The sequence below is a fragment of the Misgurnus anguillicaudatus genome, chromosome 8 (genome assembly GCF_027580225.2).
Source record: "Misgurnus anguillicaudatus chromosome 8, ASM2758022v2, whole genome shotgun sequence".
NCBI lineage: Eukaryota > Metazoa > Chordata > Actinopteri > Cypriniformes > Cobitidae > Misgurnus > Misgurnus anguillicaudatus.
The window spans coordinates 25,873,001-25,899,627 of NC_073344.2; the positions used below are offsets into that span (position 1 = coordinate 25,873,001).

Here is a 26,627-nt window from a genome sequence, read left to right on the forward strand (position 1 = left end):
ATGCGATTGGTGCTGGATATGTCTTGGCAGCCTAGGGACAGCAACCTTTAACCCGGTGGCATGACAACACCGGAATTCTTCGGGTCCTCCCTATATGGACAATCCGGGCCTGAATATCTATCAGTAGATGTCATTAAAGGTGCCATAGAATGTAAAACTGTATTTACCTCAGAATAGATGAATAATCAGAGTTGTGTACATGGTAATAATATATATTATGAGACTCAAACACGATTGTTTCCTCCTTCTCATGTAAACCTCGTGCATGCAAAAGACTGCTGGAAAACAGACCAATCTAAACATAACACCAACTGTGACGATACAGTTAAGATGAACGCCCCAACATTAAATTAAGTACAATGTGTTGTTACAATGTTGTTACTATGCTAAAAACAGTTGTGACTGCTGAGTTAGCGTTATATGCTAGTTAATGTTATATGCTAGTTAATGCTATATGCTAGCATTTAGGCTAAAGTTCTACAATTGATGTTACAATCACGTTTTGCAGGTCCATACTAATTTTTTTTTTTACATTACAGCAGTGTTGGGGAAAGTTACTTTTAAAAGTAATGCATAACAATATTAAGTTACTCCCAAAAAAAGTAGCTAATTGAGTTCCATTTAATGGAAAGTAATACTTACGTTACTTTTTAGTATTTTGCGTTACTTTTTCTTGGCTGAGGCTTGATCTCTTTCAGCCCTTGCAGGTGTTTTTCATGACTGAAACGTTCTGCATTCAGAAATTTCGTCACAAAAATGTGGAGCTCTGGCCTGCCATCTCAGTTTATGACTTAAACGGTTCCCACACAGGTGTGTACGCATAGTGCATATTTTTATGTGACTATGTTCAGTTTAACTCTTTCCCTGCTATTGACGAGTTAAACTGAAAAGTAACTTGCATTAGAAAAAGTAACTGAAATATTAATGTGTAAATTTTAAAAGTATGCGTTACTTTACTAGTTACTTCAGAAAAGTAATATTATTACGTAATGCACATTACTTGTAATGTATTACCCCAACACTGCATTACACTCCATACATTACAGAAATGTTATGTCAGTGCATCCCTACATTCTATTATGAGTATTTTTAGAGCACAAACAATATTTGGAGAGCAACGTCTCTTTATCCATGTCTTTAGTTTGGAAGGATTACGTAAGCCGTGGCTGTCAATCACGTTGAAATGGAACACACTCCGTTGAAGTTGCTATAGCGCTTTCACATTCTCTGAGGCTGAACATTTTGACATTCGCCTGCAAGCTTTCATTTAAAATGTGCTGTCGCTCCGTCTAATATGAGCCGTTTCCAGTCACTCCCAGATTCTCTGTGTGTTTTATTTTCCCACAGGCCAAAAACAGTCTGGAGTTTCTACAGTAAATATTTAAAAATCTTTTACTTCACTAAACTTCCTGACTGTCTTTGTAATGTTCTCATAGAGTCTATAATGCAGTACAGAGAGTGGTTTTGTGCTATTGGTTGGTTTTTCTCACTCTGAATCTTTCAGTCCTCTTAACCATTTCAATCTTAACCTGACCTAAATATGACAGTCTGTCTGTCATCCACAGCATTCAAAATCATCTTCTGTAATCTGACATATATTCAAGTGAAACGTTGTCGGATACTTTGACAACATTGAAAATCTTCTCCCATTTGCAAGTTTGCTTCAAATGAAGGTGTCTGCTAAACAAATAAATGTAATGTAACAATGTAGAGAACTTCATTTATCCTTCAGAAACTTACTGGTTGATGTGTATCTGAAGTAATGATGTAAAAGTTTTGATGGTGTATTTACTCATTCTGCTGATGTTTCTCTCTGTTACCGTAGATTGTGTGATGGTCTGACTGTACAGCATCACCCCACTGTTGTTTTCTTAACTATTGTGAAAGTGAACATCTAAAACATGACCTACATGACTTAAAGAAGATGTGTTTGTGCTGGGGAAACACTTTTGTGTTGAAATACTGCACATGTGAGTGACACAAACGTGTGTTTGGTGGTTCAGCACACACAGATCTGAAGGTTCTGGAGATCTTCTGTTCTCCATCTGCTGCTCCGTCACTGTAGATCAGTAATGTGACCACACAGGACACGACGGCAAAGAGATACGGCACGAGGGAAAGGGCAAAGAGACACCAGAAGAAAGAGAGAGAGCGTGTGTGTTTTGTAGAGGGTGCCGACCGCAAAAGGCAATTCCAATTTGTCGGTGAGTGTTGCTCTTGTGTGTGTGTGTGTGTGTTTGTGTGTGAGAGAGAGAGTTAATGAGGCGAGTGTGTGAGCTCTCACTCATACTGCCAGCGCCGGCCGATCGCTCTCTGATTACTATAATGAAACGGTCAGGGCATTATTAACCAGACGCCACACACACACACAGAAAAGAAGAGAAGAATCACACCCAAATATTGTCACCGCATCGTTTAGCCATTTGTCTTTTTGTTGGACCTTTGAGAGAGAGAGCGAGAGGGAGAGAGAGACCTTTTCAGAGTGGTTATCAGAGATAAGATGTCTCAGTACTGTTGTGAGGCTTGAGGACTTCATGCCGTTGGCCTTTTATTGGAGTATAAGATTAAGTGCTGATACTGTAGGTCAAATATAAACACTGCTTGTACTGTACAGTAAAGATGATATCTGCACTTTGTGATTGGTATGAAACCCTGTGACACTGTTTTAAGGATTGATCTTTAATAAAGTTGTGATACTACTGTAAGATGGCTCACTTTAGTTTAAAGTTCTCAATTCTCCAGATTGACTTCAGATGTTCTTCTGTTTAATGTCACTTTATCTAAAAATAATCTCATTCTATATACAGTACGTCAATGTCAATCATGTAAAATGTGATAATCGATGACATTCAGCATGGTGTGATATTGTGAATCTTCAGCAGGTTCCTCAGTGGTGAACCTTGTTATGCAAAACTTTCAACTTGTGACATTTACCTGTACATCATGATGACAGATTTCCATTTGTGTATAAAATGAACTTGACGTTTTCTGCCACAAACACTAAAGGGGGTCGCACGCTGGACGCACAGCTCAGCGCCGCTCCATTCTAAAAAACTTTCTATGAGTATAAGCACACCGGCTTATATTAAGTCTGCTGTATTACGTAAGCCAGGCCAGTAGATGGTAATGTTACCTTGTAAAGAAAAAAGTCTGCGCACATACACAGTCGTCTACAGAACTATAAATACAAACAATCAAGATGGTGAAAGCATCGAGCAGTTTTGTTTAGATGAACGATGAGGTGGATTAATTACTAAAAGTGTCTCTGGAACTCTCTTGGAGATGCATTAATAAACTCAGTATCTTGAGCAGCACAAACACAGTCCCGTAGGCCATCTTTCTTGTTTTTCTTATCTCTCACATGCCTACCCAGCAAGAAATTTTGGCTAAAACAAGGCAAAATTTGAGCTGTTAGTGAAAGTCTAATAGACGTCTAACTGTAGTCCAATAGACGATGCGTATATGTTTAGAACATTTAAAAGAATGGCATGTAACGAAATTCAAAGTTATTTAGGGTAGGAGTGGGTTACTCATAGCTGGACTATATTGGGTATATAGTTAGCCATCATTTTACAACCTGTTTTTTTAGCTTGCTGGGTATCAACTAAATGAACACAAGCACACAACACAATCAGCAGTGTTAAATATTTGTTACATATATTGGTACCACCAGGTCACCGTTATCAGATTTGAGTTTATGACGTTTACTCAGAGACGACAAGGAGTTGTCATCAAAACGTCTTTAAAAGTTTGCATTTTCAGGAGCAGAAAGTAGATAAAAACGATTTGAGATCATTGGTGTGTAAATGGCCCTTAAAAAGAGTGAAATATGATCACATGTAAAGCTGATGTTTCAGGGAGGTTTATCTAAATTGCAAACAGACTCGCAGGTTGATCTGAGCTGTACAGACACAATATAACCAGTGGGCAGTTTTCATTAATGAACAAGTGTAATTAAATTGATAAGAGTCTCTTAAGCACCTTAAAGCTAATAAACTGTGATCAATCCTGAGAGTGACGACTCCGAGTCCCAGATAGTTCAGCGTTCGATAGCTTTAGCTCTGCTTTATAACACTAATGACTTCAGTATCGCTTCTGATGTCCACCGGCACAGACACACGTGAAACTCATATGACGTCGTGCTGATAATCTCACTGGCCTTTATAACACGCTCGATGTCGGACGGGCAGGCTGGTATTTACAGAAGCAGATTTCTAACACTTTCGGCTCGTTCTTGGAAAGGCTTCTCTTTGATAATTGGTTAGAAACCCTCTGGTCCAGAAGCCGAGAGTTTGGATGATGGCCAGAGGTGTCTAAATTTAGTGCATGTGAGATAACTGTTCCCAGATCTGCTTTCTAAACTTGGACTGATGATTCCCAGGAGCTGGAATCACAGATGTTTGCGTTCGATCACCTAGGTTTCCTTCACATCCTTCATTTCTTTACTGTTTAGTAAATAAGAATGTTCTTGAATGAAACGCCTCACATTTTCCTCGTGCGCAAATCTTTGTTGCGTTTGTATTGCAGAAGACTCATGAAAAAGAGATTTTGTCTCTCACATCTAAATCTTCTAGATCCCTGTGCTGAGATAAAGACTCTATTAAAAAGGACTCCTTCAGATACATCATTTCATTTCACCATCTTATTATAAACCTCCTCGTTTCCCAGGTGTCACAAAAGAGCAAATCCTCAAACACACACAAAGTGCTTTCCAGAGTTCTTATAGAAATGATGAGTGTGTGTCATGTGTGAGATGTTCAGATACGGCTTGACTCCTGGAACATCACACATTACAGGCGTCATCAATACAAAACATAACAATCACTTCATATCGACCGGCTGATTTAAGACCTCCATAACTTTCCAAAGACAGTATTTATGGAGCTCTATCACTGTGTACTTACAAAAACAATCAATGGTTGTAGCTCTTCCATGGCATTGATCTGCTCTAGATGCTTTATTTACACACAGACTGTTGTATTTTGCTGTCTACATTTGCTCATAAATACACTCGGTCTGTCACAAAGACTGACTGAAGAAACTCAAGTTTTAAACATGCTTTTGCTTTTTGTATGTTGTGTGAAATTACTGTACATTACTTACGGAGTACAATTGATGCCCTACAATTCTTCTGCTAAAGTGAGGGATCAGGGCTGCGTTCCACTTCAAATTTGATGCCCTTCCCTCGCAAACTTTTTTTTTGCCAGGGTTTCGATGTACAATACATTAAATAAAAATGTACAGAGGTGTACACAATTTCAATTTGAAACACAATGTGAAGGGTACATAAATTGACGAAGGGATGCTGAATTATTCAAAAGTAATACACCGCGGGTGTGCATTATTTTCAAATAATTCAAAGGACCGGAGTCAGTTATTCTTTTTATACCACAGTAACCACAAACATTGCTCCGGTGCCTATTTTTACGAAATTTCTCAATTGACGACTTATAAGAAATTGAAATAAAAAATTGAATTATAAGAAAATAATCGCGTCATGCCGTTACACCGTGAGGTGTGCATTATTTTCGAATAATTCATAGGAGCGGAGTCAATTATTCCCTTTATACCACAGGGCTGTTGAATGAACGTTATGACCCAAGGAAAAATGGGTTGATCACTTCTGCTTACCAGCATGTGCTATCATAGCTTGTTATTGTTATCCGTAGTTTTATTATTTGTGTTATGTTCTTTTTTGTTCTATTATCTGAATGTATGTAAAGAAATGCTTTTGTCAAAAGTTAAAAAGTTATTACATTTTCTTTTACTTACATTTAATATGTTAACGAGCATATCCAATGGACATCAGTTATTCTCATCTTTGATAGCTCCTGAAAGCTTCATTTATGAAAACAGCACCATGTCAGCATTGATCAGAGTGTATGCGTTGACGTTACTTTTCCACGTGACCACGCCGGAGCACGCTCTGTTGAGTGGCAAAACATTCAACAAAATGGCTGGTTTTCATAGCGGGTGTTGTAAAAACGTCAGTAAAACGGACTATTATCAGCTTAAATTGAATTTAGTTGGCCTTAAAAGTGACCCTAACAACTTGCCAAACAACCAGTAGTCTGTGGACATTGGCATATGGTCGGACATTGTTTTTCCTGACGTTTTTTGTCAGCTCCGAATTCTTGTTAATCTGTTAGTACAGTCTATCGCACAACAGCCTTTTTTCCAATTTGGACGCGTTTTCTTCGTGTTTTCGCTGATTTCACACTGTACACAAATGCTTCCGCTCTGTCTTTTGCCACTCAGTGGGCGTAACCGTAGTCATTTTCGGCGAAGGTGACGTCACGTGCATACCCATTGCGATGAATTGTTTACGTTGCACGAGACGAGTGCACAGTACTGAAGCAACACTTCAACAGTTGCGGTAAATTAAGTGTAAACACAGCAGGTGTGTTCGATTTCATGTGGTTGTGCGCAGATCGATCGGTTTATGACGTCAAAGTACCACGAGATCAATTAGAAAACTGCGCGCATAACACCGGCCGGGCAAGTTCATTGTGGTCTGTGACTCTGTGGTTCAGACTCTGTACAGTTAGATGGGAAGAGCAGACTTGATCCATCATCGGTCAATATCTAGGGAAGGAGAGTATAAACTTCCCTCGTCCACTTCACGAAGTGGAACGCACTTCAACATAGCGGCGGGATGTGATAAAGTTCACGAGCTCGTGTCTAAATTTGGACCTCAGGTGTGTGAAGTTATTGAGACTGAATCATTAAATTCATGGTTCAGTGTTGTGTCAAGAGCTTATTTAAGCAAACACTTGAGTAACTTAAGTAAGGTCTGATTTTGCATTTAGATTTTAAAAATGCGTGGTTTGAATCACGATTTCTCCCCTAAATCTATTTTCAGCCTCCTCGCTGCTTTTCATCAGTTTACAAAGAATCAGGTTAAAATAATGAGGAGGAACCGATCACTGACTGGATTGTCAGGTTAGTAAATCTTTAAAAGACATTAAGTTTTGTTTGTAACAAATAACCTTGTAATAATCCATGAGCAAAAATACAACTCCTCTATGTTACATCACCAGTATGAATTTTACATCATTTACACTTTTTTTTACCACATTTTACAATAATAGTAAACTTATCAAGTCTATGGAATAGCACAATTGTAACTAAAATCAAAAGAAAAACACTGTGTTTATAAAGAAGGTTAATGCTGCAGTTATATATGGCTTTAGCCAGAGTTTGAAAATAAGTGGGGTGTTAAGAGTTAACAAATGCTCTCCCAGGTGAAAAAAGTGCACTATAATACACTTTTTTAAAGTACACTAATGTACTATTTTCGTATACTATTTTGAGGCACCATTTATTTCAAAACACTTAAAATCTATTGAAGTATGCTATTTATTTAGTAGCTAATACTTAAATATTATGAGATATTTTTAAGATGTAAAATAAATCTTTGCTATCCCCAGAGTGTGTATGTGAAGTTTTAGCTCAAAATACCATATAGATAATTTATTATAGCATGTTAAAATTGCAAATTTGTAGGCCTGAGCAAAAGTGTGCCATTTTGGGTGTGTCATTTAAAATGCAAATGAGCGGATGAAATGCAAACACTGATCACAATGATGGTGGTTTGTTGTAATTGAAACTCAATTGTGCTGTAAAGTCCTTCTTTTCTCCCTCTTTCTTGACTAAATGGCAGTGCTGTGGTTGGGAAGTGCAGATAAAGGGGGCGGTATTATTGTAATTCGCCTTGCTACCTACCTCACGAAACAGGCAAAATCTGAACAACCTAATTTTTCACACGCTTGCAGAAAATGGCTTACTCAAGGTAAGTTACTGGGTTGATCTTTATCACATTTTCTAGGTTTATAGAAGCACTGGGGACCCAATTATAGCACTTAAACATGAAAAAAGTCTAATTTTCACACTATGACCCCTTTAAGTGCACATAAGAAGTATACTAAAGTAGAATTTTACTTGTAATTAGTACATTTGTAGCAACTTTACATAAATGACAAATGTACTTGCTAGTATTTAAGTGTAGTTTTAGTACATTTAAGTTAACTTTATTTTTACCTGGGATCTAATGTATTCTGTCTTAACCTCTTTGCCATTTTACACTTTGTGGGATGGACTGTTGACTAAGGGTGGATTATTTATTAAAGAGTAACTAAACCCTTAACCAACTTTTTTTAGTTAATGATCTGTAAGAATGATGCTTTATTAGTGCTGTTCGTTGATTTAAGTAAGTTTTTTGACATTTGGATATTAAGTGTTTCAATACTACAATATATGGTGTAAACGTCTGAGTGCTGCCCTCTTCAGGTTGAACGGTGGCTACTGCAGTTGAATTTTCCTATTGGATGTTGGGTCCAAAAAGTAACTCGTGACATAAGCAGGTTCAAGCTCCCCACGCCCTTGTTACGATCTCACCACACACTTGGTACGAGCTTAGTTCGTCCCCTCTATCTCCGTTGGGATCTGCCCACTTTTCTTGCATTTTTCAAATATTGCCAGTGGGTGGAGTCAGGCTCTGACCAGGGGTTTAGTTACGCTTTAATTTATTTATTTTTCATGCAACAATGCTTATTATTTCATTATTTCAATAATCAATATTATATAAACAAGATCTTTACATGATGCTAAAGAAGAACTTTGTTTAGTGCTCTTATGAATGTTTTCAGGATGACGTTGTTAAAGGTTAACTCCTGAATGAAATAACATTGAATTCTTAATGCTTATGTTCTGTTGAGATTAGCTTGGGGTGTTAACTTGGCATTTTTCATTTAAACCCAATTGTTTCTACATCTTTGTACCAGAGTTAAGTTATCACTAACACTAGCCTACATCTAATCATCACTTTATATCCCAGAGTGTCTCATTCATTGCTAAAACGCTACGTTTAAAGAGGATTTTTAATAATGGGATCTGGCAACACACTGTGAATTCTGCACCTGCGCCCTTGCGGCTTGAGTCAATCTTCATTTTACATTAAATAATACAGTAAACTCTCCAAACCTACTTATACAGTATACGCGGATGCTAATATGTGTCGTTTTGAAAAACTAATTAGTCATTCAGGGAACTTCAAATTTTATTTTTTAATATAAAAACATTTACCTAGATCCGACCCCCTGTGACCTCATAGCTGGCTACTGCCATGGCAGCACTGTTGGGATTTATTGTATTGTGAAATTATTGTTATTGCAATGAACTCCTCCCAGTTCACATTAGAATAATGCACTGTTGCTTTCAATTTAATAATGATTCATATGAATGTAATAAAGGTAGTTATCATACGTATGGTAATCCTTTCAGTATTTCAGTTTTTGTTTGATGCAATAGTATATGAATCAGTTGATTAATTCATAATTGTTAATGAAAATAGTATATATTCTATAAACGCTAAAATCCAGGAGCGCAGGCCTTCAGTAGAGTCTCAGATCTGCCAGCAGAAGACAATTCCTATAAAAACCAACCTTGCCAAAGACAAAGTCCTGTCTGGTCCCAGGAGAAGGCCGCGTTCCTGACCTCTGCACCTGGATCATGTTTATCAAACGGCACGTGCGTTAGCATCTCGACTGCATATAAACGAGCCAAACCTTTCCGAGGCGAAAGAATGAAGGAGACGAGACGAGAATACGGAGTTTTGACACCGTAATGTATGCGGCTCACCTAATAGACGTTCCATCTCAATTAAGCTCAGATTTAAGAGTAGCAGAGCGCTCTCGAAACACCGAGAACTTCATCAATCTTAGCAGTTCCTTCTCGACAACAAAACAGAGTCGAGCAGATTTCTGCATGTAATTAATGTTAGGGCTCCTTTACTGCTGTTCAGCATGTTTTCAGTCGCAGCAGAAGTCACGATGCTGTACTTGAGAGAGATGAAATGATGATCAGAACAGCAAAGATCTGCAGACTTTGAAATGAATGCGTGCGTATGCCGTTTATGATGGATGAACGTTGTATGGTGTTTGTCACCGACGTCGTGAGCGGCGTTTGACTCTCTGCTGCACTACACAACTCCGATAACAAACACGCTAACCGTGCATTTTGAGTTTAATGACACGCCGTCAGCAGTACATGTTATTATAATCATCTTCGTGTTAATTGATTTGAATTTCTGTGGGTGGAAAAACACACAGTGATCATTAACACACACCAATGTTCTGTATACACACACAATAACCTCTTCATATGAACTCTAGCAGCGCTTGGCTGTCTGGGTGGGCGATCTTTATAATCACTCTAAAAAAGACTGAGTTATTTTTTTACTAATGCTGGGTAAATATTGGACAAAACTCACCACTGGGTTAAACGAGTGATGTTTCTTTCTATTTCATAAAATGTGAAGATGTCATGTTGCAGTTTTACATGTTTCCAATGCCGGTGTTATATTAAAGAGCTTTTCTATGCCGGTATGCTGTACACCAACTTTCCTAGATGCAAAAATGTCTCAAAACACAAACGGATACACAGAAATACGCTTAATACAGATTGTAATGGTCAGTCTTACAGCCATCAGTCAGGTCTCCTGGGCTCCTTAACACACAATGTGGTATTGTCATGTTGTTTTGAAAAGTATCATATAGTAAAACAATGCTGTTATAAACCTTATAAAAGATGAATACAGTTACAAAACATGAACTCCAGACAAACGTCTGAATGTTAAATATACACAAGAATCAGAATGAGTGAATATTAGTCTACAGAGACAAACAGAGCAGATGTATGAAGAGGTCAAACCTACTGTAGAGAAACTGGGACGAGAGAGAGAGAGATAAAGAGAGAGAGAGAGAGAGAGAGAGAGAGAGAGAGAGAGGTGTTAACCTTGAGAAAGCTCATCCATTAAATGATGTCTGCTTGTGCTCTCAGTCACACTGTCAGAGATGAACTTCTGCAGCACAGTAAAGGTCACACACACACACACACACACACACACACACACACACACACACACACACACACACACACATACATATATATGCACGCACGCACACACAGACACATATATACACACACACACACACACACAGACACACACACACACACACACACACACACCCATATACATATATATGCACGCACACACGCACACACAGACACATATATATACACAGACACACACACACACACACAGATGAAGAACTTTATTGAGGTGCTCTTGCATTCAAAGAAACCTAAAGAATCACCATCTTGTTTTTCCATGAGACACAAAGGGAGTTGTGTCGACCACGACCAGTGTTGGGGTTAGCGCATTACAAGTAACATGGATTACGTAATAATATAATATAATAATACTTTTCTGAAGTAACGAGTACAGTAACGCATAACTTTATAAATTTACACATTAATATTTGAGTAACTTTTTTGAAAAAGTAATGCAAGTTACTTTTCAGTTTAATTAATTTGATTTATAAAACGGTTAGTTCCAATCCTTGATTCTGATTGGTCAATAGGTGTGCTTTATTCGCAATAAAACACTGCTATGACCGCTTCACCCAACTGTTCTATTTAATATCAATGTGCCCTTAGCAACACCCTTAGCAACACATAAACATATAATGAGACAAAGTCTGAGAACAGTTTGTTGTTTTTATTTGAACTTTCATGTTGTTTTTCGCAGTCAGGGACTATTTTTTCTAGCGGAAGGAATGCTTTTATTGATTTAACTTCATGAAAGTTGCACTAATATTTTTTTTACTTTAATATTGTGTGGTAACCGTTTTATAAAAGCAATAAGGTACTCGAGGCAAGTGCTGTATCGTGAATAAGTAACGGCTGAGGGGGTTGCAGGCACTCCGCTTCGCATCGTGCCTAACAACGCCCTTCGGCCGTTGCTTATTCACGATGCAGCGCAGCCTCTCGTACCTTATTGCTTACTTATAAAACGGTTAGTTCCAATCCTTGATTCTGATTGGTCAATAGGTGTGCTTTATTCGCAATAAAACACTGCTATGACCGCTTCACCCAACGGTTCTATTTAATATCACTGCGCCCTTAGCAACACCCTTAGCAACACATTAACATATAATGAGACAAAGTCTGAGAACAGTTTGTTGTTTTTATTTGAGCTTTCATGTTGTTGTTCGCAGTCAGGGACTATTTTTTCTAGCGGAAGGAATGCTTTTATTGATTTAACTTCATGAAAGTTGCACTAATATTTTTTTTACTTTAATATTGTGTGGTAACCGTTTTATAAAAGCAATAAGGTACTCGAGGCAAGTGCTGTATCGTGAGTAAGTGGCGGCTGAGGGGGTTGCAGGCACTCCGCTTCGCGTCGTGCCTAACAACGCCCTTCAGCCGTTGCTTGTTCACGATACAGCACAGCCTCTCGTACCTTATTGCTTACTTAAAAAATAATAATGTACCGAATTAAGCTGAACGTAGTCACGTAGAATTACGCAGTCTATGCGTGCGCGCATGAGCAGGAACTGTTTGAGTCAGAAACGGAGATGGCAGGCCACAGCTTGACATTTTTCAGATGGATATATACAATTTCTGAATGCAGAATGTCTTAGTCATAATAAACACCTGCAAGGCCTGAAAGAGATCAAGCCTCAGCCAAGTAAGAAAAAGTAACGCAAAAGTAACGTAAGTATTACTTTCCATAAAAGGTAACTGAGTAACGCAATTAGTTACTTTTTTGTGGAGTAACTTGTTTTTGTAATGCATTACTTTTAAAAGTAACTTTCCCCAACACTGACCACGACATAAATGGATCTTAAACACAACTCATACATGCTGAGGTCTTACTGTACAACAGTTTTGTGAATGCAGTGATGGCTAAAGGATGTAGCTCAGTGTTTTATAAACGATTTACAGATGCATTGATGTCACGTTTCCATGAATCTGAATTTATTTTTTTCCAGGACACACTGCTCCACTGAACATTAATGGAAGATGTTGATGATCAAAAGTTGTTCCAGAATGCAAAGCATTGATTTCCCCAGACGAACCGATGTGTGCAGGTCTGTGAAAAGATTCAATGTTTTCTAATATTCACAAATATCCAGGATCTTCTGCTTCTGTTGATTTCAAGTGGTGAGAAAATTCTCATCTAGCTGTTTGTTTTGTTTTCTGTGCATACTGTATACACACACACACACACGCACACATGCACGCACACACAAATCTTAAAGTTGAAGCTCTCTGCTCTCTCACTTTTGTTCTCTGCACCTTTTCTTTTACACATTATTGGATAGTGAGAAATCTTGCTTTCTCTGTCATCACCTCCATGTTCATCAGCTCTTATTACTGTTGCACTAATTGGACGATGACTGTGGATTAATCACGCAGGTGACGGAGTCACACCGAAATGTAATTGGGCCCCCGATTGGCCGAGACTAATGGGGCATTGATAAGTCTGCACGTGTACGCGCGCAACAGTGACACGCCTGTCCAATTAAAAGTCACACGAGCGCCGCTTCTCTCGCGACTGCGCTTTAATTGCCGGTTGGAGGTTTGAACCGCTTCTCTTTTTCTTGAAACTAATTGTCCGGCTTCTTTAAGAGAGACCCTGAGTAACGCCGTGAGTGCTAAACAAACACACGCGCTTATTAAAGATAAGCTCCAAACCGACCGCTCTCTTTTCTTTAGATTCGCTTTAATGACAATAACACAACGTGTGAGGTGCATGATGGGAAAGTCCATCTGAAGATCAGAGCTTCTCTCATCTATCAGCTACGATCATAACCGGCACAGCGACGACAACAACAACAAGTTGAAATGGCTTTAAACAAGTTATTCATTTCATGCTGAAGCCATTAATAAACTGGATGGCTTTATTAGTAGAAATATAATGTGTCTCTTTGCGGCTAATGATGTTATATAGTCATCGAGTAATGAGCAGAATGAAAAATGTAATGCAGTAAAACATTCAGCTGGGACAAATACGGTGCGCTTTGAGAAACACTACAGCTTTACAAAGCGTCACACATCACAGAAGTCTACTACAGCTAAACTCTTATGTGCGTTTCAATAGACAATAGCCGGGTTTCCATCCAAACGTGAAGCAAATCTTTTCTAAATTTGTTAAAAAGAAAAACAAACAAATGCAAATTTGGTGCATTTCTATCAAGTTGTTAAAGCAAATGCCCGTGATACTATTAACCTAGTAACCAACAGTAAATAAAACAAGGCACGCTTAGAAAATGGAGACATGCATTTAGTTACGATTGGGCAAGTTATACATTAACTAGCAGTGCAGCTTGTTATTGCCAAACTGAATGCTGTGCACCGGGAATGTAGAGTTTTTGATGTGATATGATAAAGACAATGTCAGTTGCAGCTAGACGATCAATCACGTGGGTTTAATGTTCACTACATCAGAATTTATTCAGCAAATGCGTCTCCCATTATTCACATTTACTCTTTTACGCAAAAACCACCTCAAGCGAGTGTAAACATTAAGGGATTTTTATTTGAGATTTTGCTGTTTCATCACTTGTTTTTATGCCATCTTTGTGAAACAATATGAACAGGATCTGAATTGAAGTATTTTGTACATTTTATTTAGTATATGACTGATCCGAACTACCAAAGTCTCTACAAGAAAGAAATAATACACTTGTGCTAAAACTTCAATATTTAGAAACCATATCGAGCGGTGCTAATGTGAAATATAAAGATATTAGGCAGATAGTGTAGTGCTGGGGTGATGAACTGTGCTAACAGCTGCACGCTTGACAAAAAGTATTCAGGACTAACAAGTGAGTCTGAACCGGTAATGATGAACTTTAACCATTTACACTTTGTACTTCATGCTGTTGAAGGGTACAAAAGTTCAAGTGAGTAATGAGAGAAGACAGAGAGAAAGAAATAGATATAGGGAGAGAGAGAGAGAAATGTTCATATGATAACACCGAGTCAGAAACTGGAGGAGCTGTAAAGTATAAATGTATTTTTAGACACAATTAACCCTCAAACCCTGTGAGGGGACGAAGCACAAAAGCAAAACTTATTCAAATCTCTTCTACATTATTATTAGTGCTGTTTGTCAAGTGTCATCATTACTCGTGTTCTAAGTCTTTTGAACAAAATCCTCATAATGTCTACAGTCCTGTTAGTGCCATACTGTACTTCATATCATTATACATCCACATTCATCTGAGAAACTGAAATTAACAAGGAAAATAAAAAAGGCACTTCACAATGTGTTATGAACTATTGAACAGAAGTTGTTATTACATTCAGATGATTAAAACATTGAAGTTATTTCAAAATGAACCCAACCGAGGCATAAGGGTCTTATCTAGCGAAACAATTGTGCATAAAAATAAATCTTTTTAACCACAACTCCTTGTCTTACGCTAGCCGCGTGATGCGCCAGCACGACCTTACGTATTACGTAATCACGAGAAGGGTCATGCATTACATGTGAAACGCACACTTGCGGACCATTTTTAACAATAAATTGACAAAAAGACAACAACGTCTGAATGCTCCTCTTTCTCCACACTTATAAACACTGGAGTGGTATAGTTTCGCATACGTCATGCGTGACCTTTCCACATGATTAGGTCATACGTCTGGTCACGCTGGCGAATCACACTCATAGACCGCAAAAAAATAAGGACGTAGTGTCCATGACGTCACCCATTGGTTTGTGAAGAGCATTTTTGAAGCTTATCTTATCGTCATCATCTTGGCAGACGTCACTGCGCATCACTCGCAAATAACCGAAAAATGGTAAAGAGGCGGGACATGGGTGAAGCTGAGGTGGCTGGTTACTGAAACCACACCTGCCTAGCTCGATTCAGCAGTGGCAGTTCAACCATCACTTGGCCACACCATTAACTCTTTCCCCGCCAGCGTTGCCAGCCAGCGCTAGCATTTTTCATGATTTTCACAAAAGTGAAATGCCTTCCAGAAAGCCGGAAATTCTTGTCATTGGAAGCGTTTCTCTTAATTGACGAGTTATCTCGTCAATGGCGGGGAAAGAGTAAATTATGCAGAAATTCACAGTAGTCAAAAGGGAAAGTCGGCACACCTCTGATCTACTGGTCGTCCTTCAATGTGATGCCCAGCTGATGCCTGACCAACGACCACCGGCAGGACCCGCTTAATATCCGCTTAATATCCGCTTAATCTCTGCTTAATCTCCGCTTAATCTCCGCTTAAGCTCCTTATCCGTTTATATGTGTGTATATACATGTATATCTCCCAAGGGTTTTTCCCTCCTAGGACTTTTATTTTTATTTCCTCGGCTAAACAACCCGGGGTTTTTGTTTTTTTTCTCCTAGGGGGTTTTTTACCCCGGGGAGGTAGCCTGCTTGGGCTTAACTTAGCTTCTTCTTCTAGACGTTACATTAGTAATATGCTCGCTCATAATGTCGCGTCATAGCCGCAGCAAATTTGACTGCTTATGCTATTGTGTATTATGTTGTGCTATCTGTCGTTTTCTGTGCTTTTACTGCTTCTATTAATGTAAAGCTGCTTTGAAACAATTGAGTATTGTGAAAAGCGCTATATAAATAAAATTGAATTGAATTGAAAAATTAGCTATATAGAACAAAAACACTTTTTGTATCAGGCTGTAAACATATTATTTTCTACTGTAAAGTTGGAAATTTGAACATGAGGGTCTATGGGAATTGATTCCCTTTTGAAGCCTCTAGTGGTCAGTCCATGAATTGCAGTTTAAATCACTTTCGTATTGCTTTCTTCAGAGATATTGAAAGGTTTCCCCTCAATCACACTGCTAGTGCAAGACAAGAAGTTGTGGTTTAAAAGTACTTTTTTGTGAAAATGATGATGGTTTGGCTAGATAAGACCCTTATGACTCGGTTGGGATCGTTTAGAGTTTTTTGAAGCTGCATTGAAACTGTAAACTGTTGAGGTCACTAAAGTCCACTATGTGGAGAAAAATCCTAGAATGTTTTCCTCAAAAAGCTTAATTATCTTCTCGACTGAACAAAGAAATACATCAACATCTTGGGTGACATTGGGGTGAGTAAATATTGGGATTTTTTAATGAAAGTGAAATATTTCTTTAAAATGAATTTGGCATGGGTCTTCAGTCGGGCTTCACGGCTTCAGTTGGGTTGTGAATGAACATCAGTAGCTGAAGTCTCGCTGGGATCATCTCTCACCCGCTCTGCCACCTGCTTCTCTCCGAGCAGAAGTGACACATAATGAGAGACAGAATAACAGAGAGAATCGGAGACAGAAATGTGGCTTTGTGGAGCAGTTGATGTCTTCCGATGGCGAATAAGAAGATCTATCACCGGCCATTACTGCCTGAATGTTCCTGTTTATTGCTGACTTCAAGGACAACAGAGGAAAACAAAAGTTTGAAAATGAAGAAATTTTAAGTATTTGCCCCAAAACAACAATTTGTGCCCCTTCATCTTCAGGTCTCTGTAATAATCTGATCTCTGGATGTCATCCTTCAATGTTAAATTGTGGACTCTTTTTTTACTCATTTTACAAGACAAAAAGGTCCAGAAAGCTGTTTTCAACCATGATAAGTAAATTCTTAAAGCTAATTTTTTTCTTATAAGGTGTTGTGTTTCTAGTTTCATGCGTTACAGTACTGATCAATCTACAGGTTATTTAGTGCTCTAACACATCCTGAAGTTTCACTTCTCAGAGTTTTTCAAAATAAAAGTAAATCTTTACACATGAACTCGAGCATTGAGAACATTGTTTGTGAACACAGAGTTAAATAAAAAGAAAGTTTTGAACAACTAACTTGTTGATTTGGCTTCCGCTCGCCGCCATCTTCCCAGTCAAGATGTATCGATCTCCGAATGTGACGTAAGGAGGGAGGAGAGTAAACATGGATAGCTCCTAAAGCATAGTTCCATATAAACGCACGGATAATTCCTTGTTTTGTCGCAAGTGACAAACAATATTGACCTTCTAGTTGAAAAAGGAGCCTCTTATGAGATTCATTCATTCGCATTCGGAAATCGATTATTTACGTCTGGCAGAGATGACGAGCTGACACCATAACAGCCAAAGTCAGTTGTTCAAAACCTTCTTTCATGTTGTGTAGCGCCTTCTTATGTTGTAAAATAGTGGTAGTTTGGTAGCAGCGGACAGCGGCTGGAAGAACGCATCAGGGATCGAGTAGGCATCACACCCTGACCAAGAGATATTTTTTTAAAGTAGCGTTTCTTTTCATGACAGTCAAGGTGTGACATTTTGTCTTTCGTAGCCATTTACTGTATCCGTAAGAATCATAGACAGTAAAAGATCAGTAATCTGTAAATCGTAGCAAGGTAGCCAATTCTTTGTCAATAGCCTACTGGTACCCGGTAGGTCCTCAAGATGGGGGCATGACGTAAAAAGTCACATGATTGAAATCCATCTATATAGGGTATGCACATGACGTCACCTTCGGCGCAAATGACTGCAGTTACGCCCACTGAGCGGCGAAAGACAGAGCGGCAGCATTTGAGTACAGCGTGACATCGGTGAAATGCGTCTAAATGAGAAACAGCTGTTGTGCGGTAGACTACTAACAGATTAACAAGAATTCAGAGCTATCGTTTTACAGACTGACAAAAAAACACAGAAAGGAGAAGTAAATGGATCGTTCATGCAAATGTCCACAGACCACAGGTGGGTTGATAAGTTGCTAGGGTCACTATCAAGCAGAGGTTTTACTTTTTACTTAAAACATTTTTTTAAGTATTTGTATTTTATCTGTGTTTTTCTTTGGAAAACACATTCCAAAACATATTATCATAATTTTTACTCTATTAAATTTCATAAATAATACGTTTTTGTTTTACATTTAATATTTAAGTACATTCACGTACTTTTACTTAAGTAAAATTACACATTTTTAATGTAATTAGGTATTAAATAAATTTGAATATGCAATATTAAAGGGGACAGAGAATGAAAAACCATTTTTACCTTGTCTTTGTTGAATAATGGTAGTCTACCCGCATTCACAAACATACAAAAAGTGCTAAACATGCTAAAAATCTCAGTTTCATAGAAATTCCGCTTTTAGAAATGTCAGCCAGAAAACGGCCCAATCTGAAAAACTGATGCTTATGACATCACAGGCATCTCACTGCCCCTCCACTTTAAAATAATTGGCTACATTTTTTGAGTGGCAGCAAAGTCAGCCAATCAGTAATGAGATTGCAAGTTAAGCCAGTAGGGGGAGCCAAATAGGTGCAAAGCCACCTGTTTAAAATCTCCCACCCTAATAGAGCTATCTGAGAGAGGTTTTTAGGAAGCTTCTAAGCCATTACAGACCCAAACAAAAACATTTTTTTCTACATGTCACATCACAGAACAAGGATAAATACTCCGTTCAATCATTCTATGTCACCTTTAAAGAATACACAGTATGATTATATGCTTTAGACCAGGGGTCCCCAACCTTTTTTACACTGCGGACCGGTTCCAGCTTTTAAAAAAATCCGCAGACCGGGGGGTGAGGTTGGGGGGGGTGTTGGTCGCTGAGTTGCTGTTCAAACAAAGTGCTGAAAATTCTCTTTTTGAAATGTATAACGTTTTAAACGGAATAAACATAACCTTGCATTAGGAAAATGAATAATTGCTTTATTTATAGTATATTTTCTATAGATGTGTAAAACCATATTTTGGCGGATTGTTTTTTTTACTTTCATTGTTTCACTAGTTTACCTGTCCATTTAGTCTTAATAATCAAAGGTAAATGAACTTGGCTTGCTGTTCTCGGAGGCAGTTCGAATCTTGGTCGGGCTCGAGCCCCAAGTCCAAGTAACAGAACAAAAAAAAATGCAGTGAAGGAGGAGAGATGCCAGAAGAATTGCGGCTGGGCGCAGAGGTGCGAAGACTCACGTTTACCATATGATTTTAATGATGATTGACAGCTTAGGTTCCTTTTCAAACCTACGTTAAAAGCACGACTGGGTAGCCACAGCCATTAAAATATGATTAATAGTTTATTATGATCATGGTGCCATGATCGCTGGATAATTCTGAAGTTGTTTTAAAGAAGAATAAAATAATTACTTTTCAGTCATTTGCGATGCCCATGTCACACAGTTGAACGTCTCCGCGTATTTACATAATTTGCGAGGTACATTTGCAAATTATTCATAAAGTTATAACTCTGCAATTCTTTGATCGATTGTGTTTTAGAAGTACTGTATGCTCAAAACTCTTATGACAGCAATGTGATCGCTGATGCGCTGGTAGAGAGAGAGAGACCAAGAAAAAGAGAGAGCGCGACTCTGTACAACAGTGGAAATGATCGATGTTATTTGAAGTCGGCTCTTAAAGTACAAAATACCCGATTAAGCTATTACGTGGCTATTATAAAAAAAAATTCCGGGACGTTCTTGCGACCCGGTGGCAACTTGTCCACGACCCGGTACTGGGTCGCGACCCGGTGGTTGGGGACCTCTGCTTTAGACTGTAGTGAAGTAATGTTTTTCTAAATACAAACAACCTAATAAAGCACAGATGCTTGGAAAATTGTCCACCTCTGCTATCAAGTCAAACTAAATCCAATTTAAGCTGATAATAGTCAGTTTTACTGGCATTTTCGCAGCAGCCGCAATGAAAACCAGCCATTTTGTTGAATGTTTGCTCAACAGGGCGAGTTTCGGCATGGTCACGTGGAAAAGTGATGTCAATGCATACACTCTATACTGTTTAATTATGTTGAAAATTGATATTATTGTATTGTAATTTTTATAGTGTTCGTACTGGTGAAAAAATGTTTTATTCTCAACAATTTAAGTTTGTACTGTCGGGTTGCTTATGAAACATTTGATGAAACCGAAATTAAAAATGAAAATGTAATTTTATTATTTTTTACAAAGATAAATGACAAAATATGTTTGCAGTTACATATTAACAATGTCAGTCATGTATATTTACTAAAAACAAGTGTAACACTAACATCTATATTGTTTTGTTGTTACTTTGGTCCCAGCTGTCAGGGTCAAGAGTAACAATGCACTACTAATGTTCAAAGTAAAATAAGATTGAAGTCGTGTTACATTTCTTCTGGTATTGATAGACCACACTTGAGTTATTGACCAAAGCAAACATATATCTCTGTCTAAAACATTAGCTTTTAAAATTGGTACTTTCGCCGCCGCTCTCCTCTAGTTTAGCTGAGTGGCTTCACCCACCCTAGAGCGCAGTCTTCACCTCAACCTCAGTAACATCACAGACGATGTGTGTGTGTGTGTGTGTGTGTGTGTGTGTGTGTGTGTGTGTATGGTGGCAGCCCTGCTCAATGACTCGAGGAAGGTGTCATTTCTCAGATTGCTCCCGTCGGCTTGGCGGAGGGGAGAATAGAATGTTTGAAACAGACTGTTCAATTAGGCGCGTGCTGCTGTGAAATTGCCTCCAAACGATAAGCCTTTATTATATCTGCTGCCTGCCCGCAGCCGTGCATCAAACAGCCGTGCACGTGCAAGCAGAGCCACCTGAATCTCTTTACTGTCCCTTACTCATGTGAGCGGATGCACAGTCTCATTAGATTCCTGTGTTGGATTAACAGAAGGACGAGTTCTTGTCAGTCATGTAGTGGGACTGATGTTTGGCTCCTCACGCTGATGTAGTGTGTTATAGATGGACGGCACCGGGGTCGTTTGTTTCTGTCCGCCGTCATTGGCTAAAGGTTAAGGAACGACGCGAGCGCTCGGTTAAGAGCAGCAGAAGAAACAGAAAGGGCAGATGTGTGCAATTATCTGCTGCCTTTTCTGGCTCCAACAATGAAGAACACCAGCAATTAGTCAACAGATAGAGTTGAACAGAGACTTGTGTGGGAGAGATTCTGACACACACACACACACACACACACACACACACACACATACAATGGCTATTTCCCTGTTTATTGTGTTATTGCAGAAACACAAACGTGAATGTTGACAGTTGAACTAACTTTAACTAAGTCAGCTTTGACTGTAGTTAACCTGATAAGACCGTGTTATATTGCATGTTTGAGTTTAGTTATGAACTGCATTTTCTGAAAGCAACGACACACAAAATAAAGCATGTTGAGTTGTTTACACGTGTGTGTAGATGTGCTGTTGATGTGTATCTATTTATTTACTGTGACACACAGCAGTCTGAAGATGAGCTGACGCTGACAGAGATCTGTGATGTATTCTCCATTCATTCTCAAGACAAATCACTGAAAGATTGGGATTTTAAATTGAGTGTGTGCTTGTGTGCGTGCGTGTGTGTGTGTGTGTGTGTGTGTGTGTGTGTCTGACAGGTTTTCTAAGGACACACACTGTCACTCTGCAGGACGGCAGCTCTAGAAAATGAACTCAGTATTTTTTTAAGAAGTCGATGTGAAACACGAACACTCTGATCAGCACAGAACAAATTTTACGCGTTGAAGTGAAACGGTGTGGACAGACTCGTGTGTTTTGTCTCTCAATGGGAGACGGAATGAAGGAATCCAGCTTTCGTTTCGTTTGAGCGCTTCAATAAAGAAAGAGTCGAGCGTTTATTCACTGTGAAAACATAATGCTTTTTTGCTTCAGAAATCTGCAGAAATACATGACGTGATATTGCTGGACATTTTATTGTGTTAAATTATTACACAATGCAATATAAGAAAATTCTTCTTTTAATGTAATGAAAGTATGTAACAATATCTTAAAGGTCCTAAATATAGGCTTCACTTCTTATTTCTTGTATTTGAACATTTGTGTGTGTTGTGATGGTGGAGAATAATACAGTTTTTTAGCAGTACATAACCCTAAACTCTCAAACAGCCCTTTAAAACGGTGGCAGAAAGTGAGGACCAGACAAAATGACCTCACTGTACTCTTCTTGTCCTCACTTCAATGGTCTTACATTTTTTATTTACAAAGATAGCTAATCCCCTAACCTACACAAGTCCCTAACCCCAAACATTAAGTCTTTAATCCATGAAAAACTAACATTTAGTATGATTTTAAGACCTTCAGTTTGTGTTTATATCATAATAAACATGTCATTATACTTGAAAACCACATATACCAACACACACAAACACTATTTGGGATCATATTTGAATCCAATGTAACAGAGACAGTAAGAAATCATGTTTTTCATAAAGAATTTGAGGTTTGGTTATAATTGAGCACATTTCTAAAGTAAACGCATTTTTATAACACACGTCAGAATAATTTTTGTTGTGTCTTTCTCATTTAAATAACACAATTTTAAAACATTTCTAAACATTTCCATCCGACTTAATTTTGAACTTCATTCTCTCTCCATCCAGTTTCAATCTTTTCCTTGATTTTCTCTTTCTTATTTCTGCTGGGATGAAATTCTGCTCCTATCATACATTATGTGTGTGTAAAGATGGACAGTAGATGTCTAAACGTGCTTCACCTGCTGTCTCGCTATAGAACTACTGTAGTCTGTCGAAGTTTTACCATATGTCAGTCAGTCAAAAACACAGACATCTTTTATTCATTAGACAGCTTTACAATGGTAGACAGCAGTAGTCACATCCCTCACACACACACACACACACACACACACACACACACACACACACACACACACACACACACACACACACACACACACACACACACACACACACACACACACACACACACACACACACACACACACAGCTGTGTTTCTGCAAGTGAAAACGTATTTACACAGATAAACAAAACATATCTGCCCATCCCTCTCTGTGTAATGTTGATTTCTGTTAAATATAAACTTGAATATGTTAACATGTAATCCCAGTAAAAGTGACATCAGTGACATTGTGTTTGAGTGATTATAGTATCTTATAACACACAGTCATATGAAGAACACACACGTGTTACAGATCCCACGTGACTCAGTTAAATCGTGTGTAAATTAAATAAGACATTTTATCTTTCTGTTTTAAGTCAGCATATCAAACATGCTCTCAATTCATCCTCTCTCTCTCTCTCTCTCTCTCTCTCTCTCTCTCTCTCTCTCTCTCTCTCTCTCTCTCTCTCTCTCTCTCTCTCTCTCTCTCTCTTCTGCATTACTGCAGGCGCTCAACACTTTCATATTAAACATCATGACACTGAACTCTCAGAGATGAAGAGAGAGAGAGTTTAATGTACTGAAGAGACCTACTGTACTGTCTGTCCGTCTGTCTGACACTCTATCTGTCTTTCTGTCTGTCTGTCTGTCTGTCTCTTTCTGTCTGTCTGTCTGTCCGTCTGTCTGACACTCTATCTGTCTTTCTGTCTGTCTGTCTGTCTGTCTCTTTCTGTCTGTCTCTCTGTCCGTCTGTCTGACACTCTATCTGTCTGTCTGTCTGTCTGTCTCTTTCTTTTTGTCTGTCTTGCTGTCTGTCTCGCTGTCTGACATGCAGTCTATCTATCTGTCTGTCTGTCTCTCTGTCTCTTTCTGTCTGTCTGTCTCGCTGTCTGTCTGACACTCTATCTGTCTTTCTGTCTGTCTGTTTGTTTGTCTGTCTGTCTGTCTGTCTGTCTCTCTGTCTGTCTGTCTCTCTGTCTCTTTCTGTCTGTCTGTCTGTCTGTCTGTCTCTTTGTCTGTGTGTCTCTCTGTCTGTCTCGCTGTCTGACAGTCTATCTATCTGTCTGTCTGTCTGTCTCTCTGTCTGTCTGTCTCTCTGTCTCTTTCTGTCTGTCTGTCTCGCTGTCTGTCTGACACTCTGTCTGACACTCTGTCTGTCTGTTTGTCTGTCTGTCTGTCTGTCTCTCTGTCTCTTTCTGTCTGTCTGTCTGTCTGTCTGTCTGTCTGTCTGCCTCGCTTTCTGTCTCGCTGTCTGACAGTCTATCTATCTGTCTGACACTCTATCTGTCTTTCTGTCTGTCTGTCTGTTTGTCTGTCTGTATGTCTGTCTCTCTCTCTGTCTCTGTCTGTTTAAAATTCACTAATGTTTGTTAATTTGTTACAGTAGAGTTTGCTGTTCATTTATTATCATTTATTTAGTATAAAGTAAGGTTAACAAATACAACTTTTGTCTTAAAAATAGACTAATAAATGTTGAAATTACTATTTTATTAAGATTAATAACTGCTGTACAATTATTGTTCATGCATGCATGTTTGTGTGTGTACGTGTGCATGTGTGTGTGTGTGCGTGTGTGTGTGTGTGTGTGTGTGTGTGTGTGTGTGTGTGTGTGCGTATGCGTGCAGTGTGTATCCCCAGTGTTACACACAGTATGAATGATGATGGACCGTGTGATGGCTGTTATAATAATCTGAGGTGAAGAGAGAAGATGTTTAGGGGAAATGTTTCCTAACAAGCTCCCAGCTGTCTGACACTCAGACCGGTCACACCGTCCCAGCGCTCATTAACTCACACACTTCACATTACAGAGGACATATTCTGTCTTATCTTAAAGAAACCACACACGCTTACAGCAACATTACCTGCTTACTAATCTACACACAACATCTTCACACACAACACAAACTCTTGGGCCGAACGTCCATCTCATAACACATCCACTGACTGTTTGTCTACACTGATCTTGATTTTCACACCTAAATATTTAACAAGCTTCTGTTGGATTGTCTGGGCACTACTAAGAGGCAGAAAACACGTTGATGCTCTCCTGCTATATAATTAGACATCAGAAGATACACACGAGCTTCAGCAACATTCACCCGTGACTCAGAGATCTTTCAGGGTTTATGTCTCAGATTAGCTGTTGAGATTTAATGAAGGTTTCAGTTTTGTTATGAGAGCATTCACACACCACCCCGATCCAGATCACTTTAATTTAGCGTATGGCTTTCAAAATTTAGGCACCAATGGTTGTGTTTGATGTGTTGTGGCTTTAAACCTAACATACTCTGATCAGATATTTCATTCACATTTGCTCTCATATTGAAATAGTGCACAACAAATGCATTTTATTGTCCTTTTGCTTTTATTGTCATCTCTGGGAAAAACAGTTGAGATGTTATATTCTCATATTTAGGATGCACTGTTAAATTGTCAGTATGTAGATAATGAAGTTGTTTATGAGAAGAATAACTAACACACATGTACAACATGATCTTCTGATAATTAACGGCTCTCCACAGTTTCACATTTTAATTGCTCCTGCTAGCGGATGTGTCGCTTCTCTGAGGGTGTGAAAAATAAAATGAGAAATATTCTGTGTAGTTTTTGTTTGGTGGCTTTGCTTTATGCGGACAGTTATTTTCTTTCCTTTCATTTGTTTAGATATTAGTTTTCAAGAGGAGACTTTAGAAAGTTTGTGGGAAGTGTAAAGCCCTTTTCACACAGAGATTACGGAAAATACACAGAAAATGTATCTAGGATTTGCTTGCAATCGTTTGAGTTTTGGTTGATTCACACTGCCAATGATTTTCTGAAAACTGTGTGTGCGTTCGCACACGTACCGTAAAGATCCCGTAAAGACACGTGACGTATTTAAAATCCTGCCCTTGATAGTTTTTTCCACAGCGTCTGACATTTGCTAATTATCCATGATTTAGTTTATGAACAGATCATAAGGACTGTGATGATCTCAGCTTCAGTGCTGATAGTGATGAGATGAGCTCCCTGATCTCTGATTCAGTCCAGTTTGCAGACATTTCTCATTGTGAATGTTGATTTGCGTTTGTGTCAAAGAACCATAACTTCTTTGTTGCAATGATGCGCGTCCTTACTACAGCACCCCCTTACAGCATTATTTCTGCCTCTTCTTCACACAGAACGCTTACCGTGAATGTTATGGCAATGTTACTAGGATTATGATTCATGTAGAT

At 38.6% G+C, this 26,627-nt stretch overlaps 1 protein-coding gene across 3 annotated transcripts in view; it reads left to right on the top strand.

Moving 5' to 3' along the window:
- LOC129451002 (neurexophilin-4) overlaps positions 1 to 26,627 on the top strand; it is a 121,378-nt gene that overhangs the window by 40,478 nt on the left and 54,273 nt on the right. For 2 of the 3 annotated variants that reach the window (XM_073870560.1, XM_073870562.1), the window contains exon 3: positions 12,837 to 12,935. The gene's annotated coding sequence lies outside the window, so the exon portion shown is untranslated. Of the gene's footprint in view, positions 1 to 6,415; positions 6,699 to 6,862; positions 6,943 to 12,836; positions 12,936 to 26,627 lie in introns of those variants that run through there. The other variant, XM_073870561.1, reaches the window with a different exon arrangement.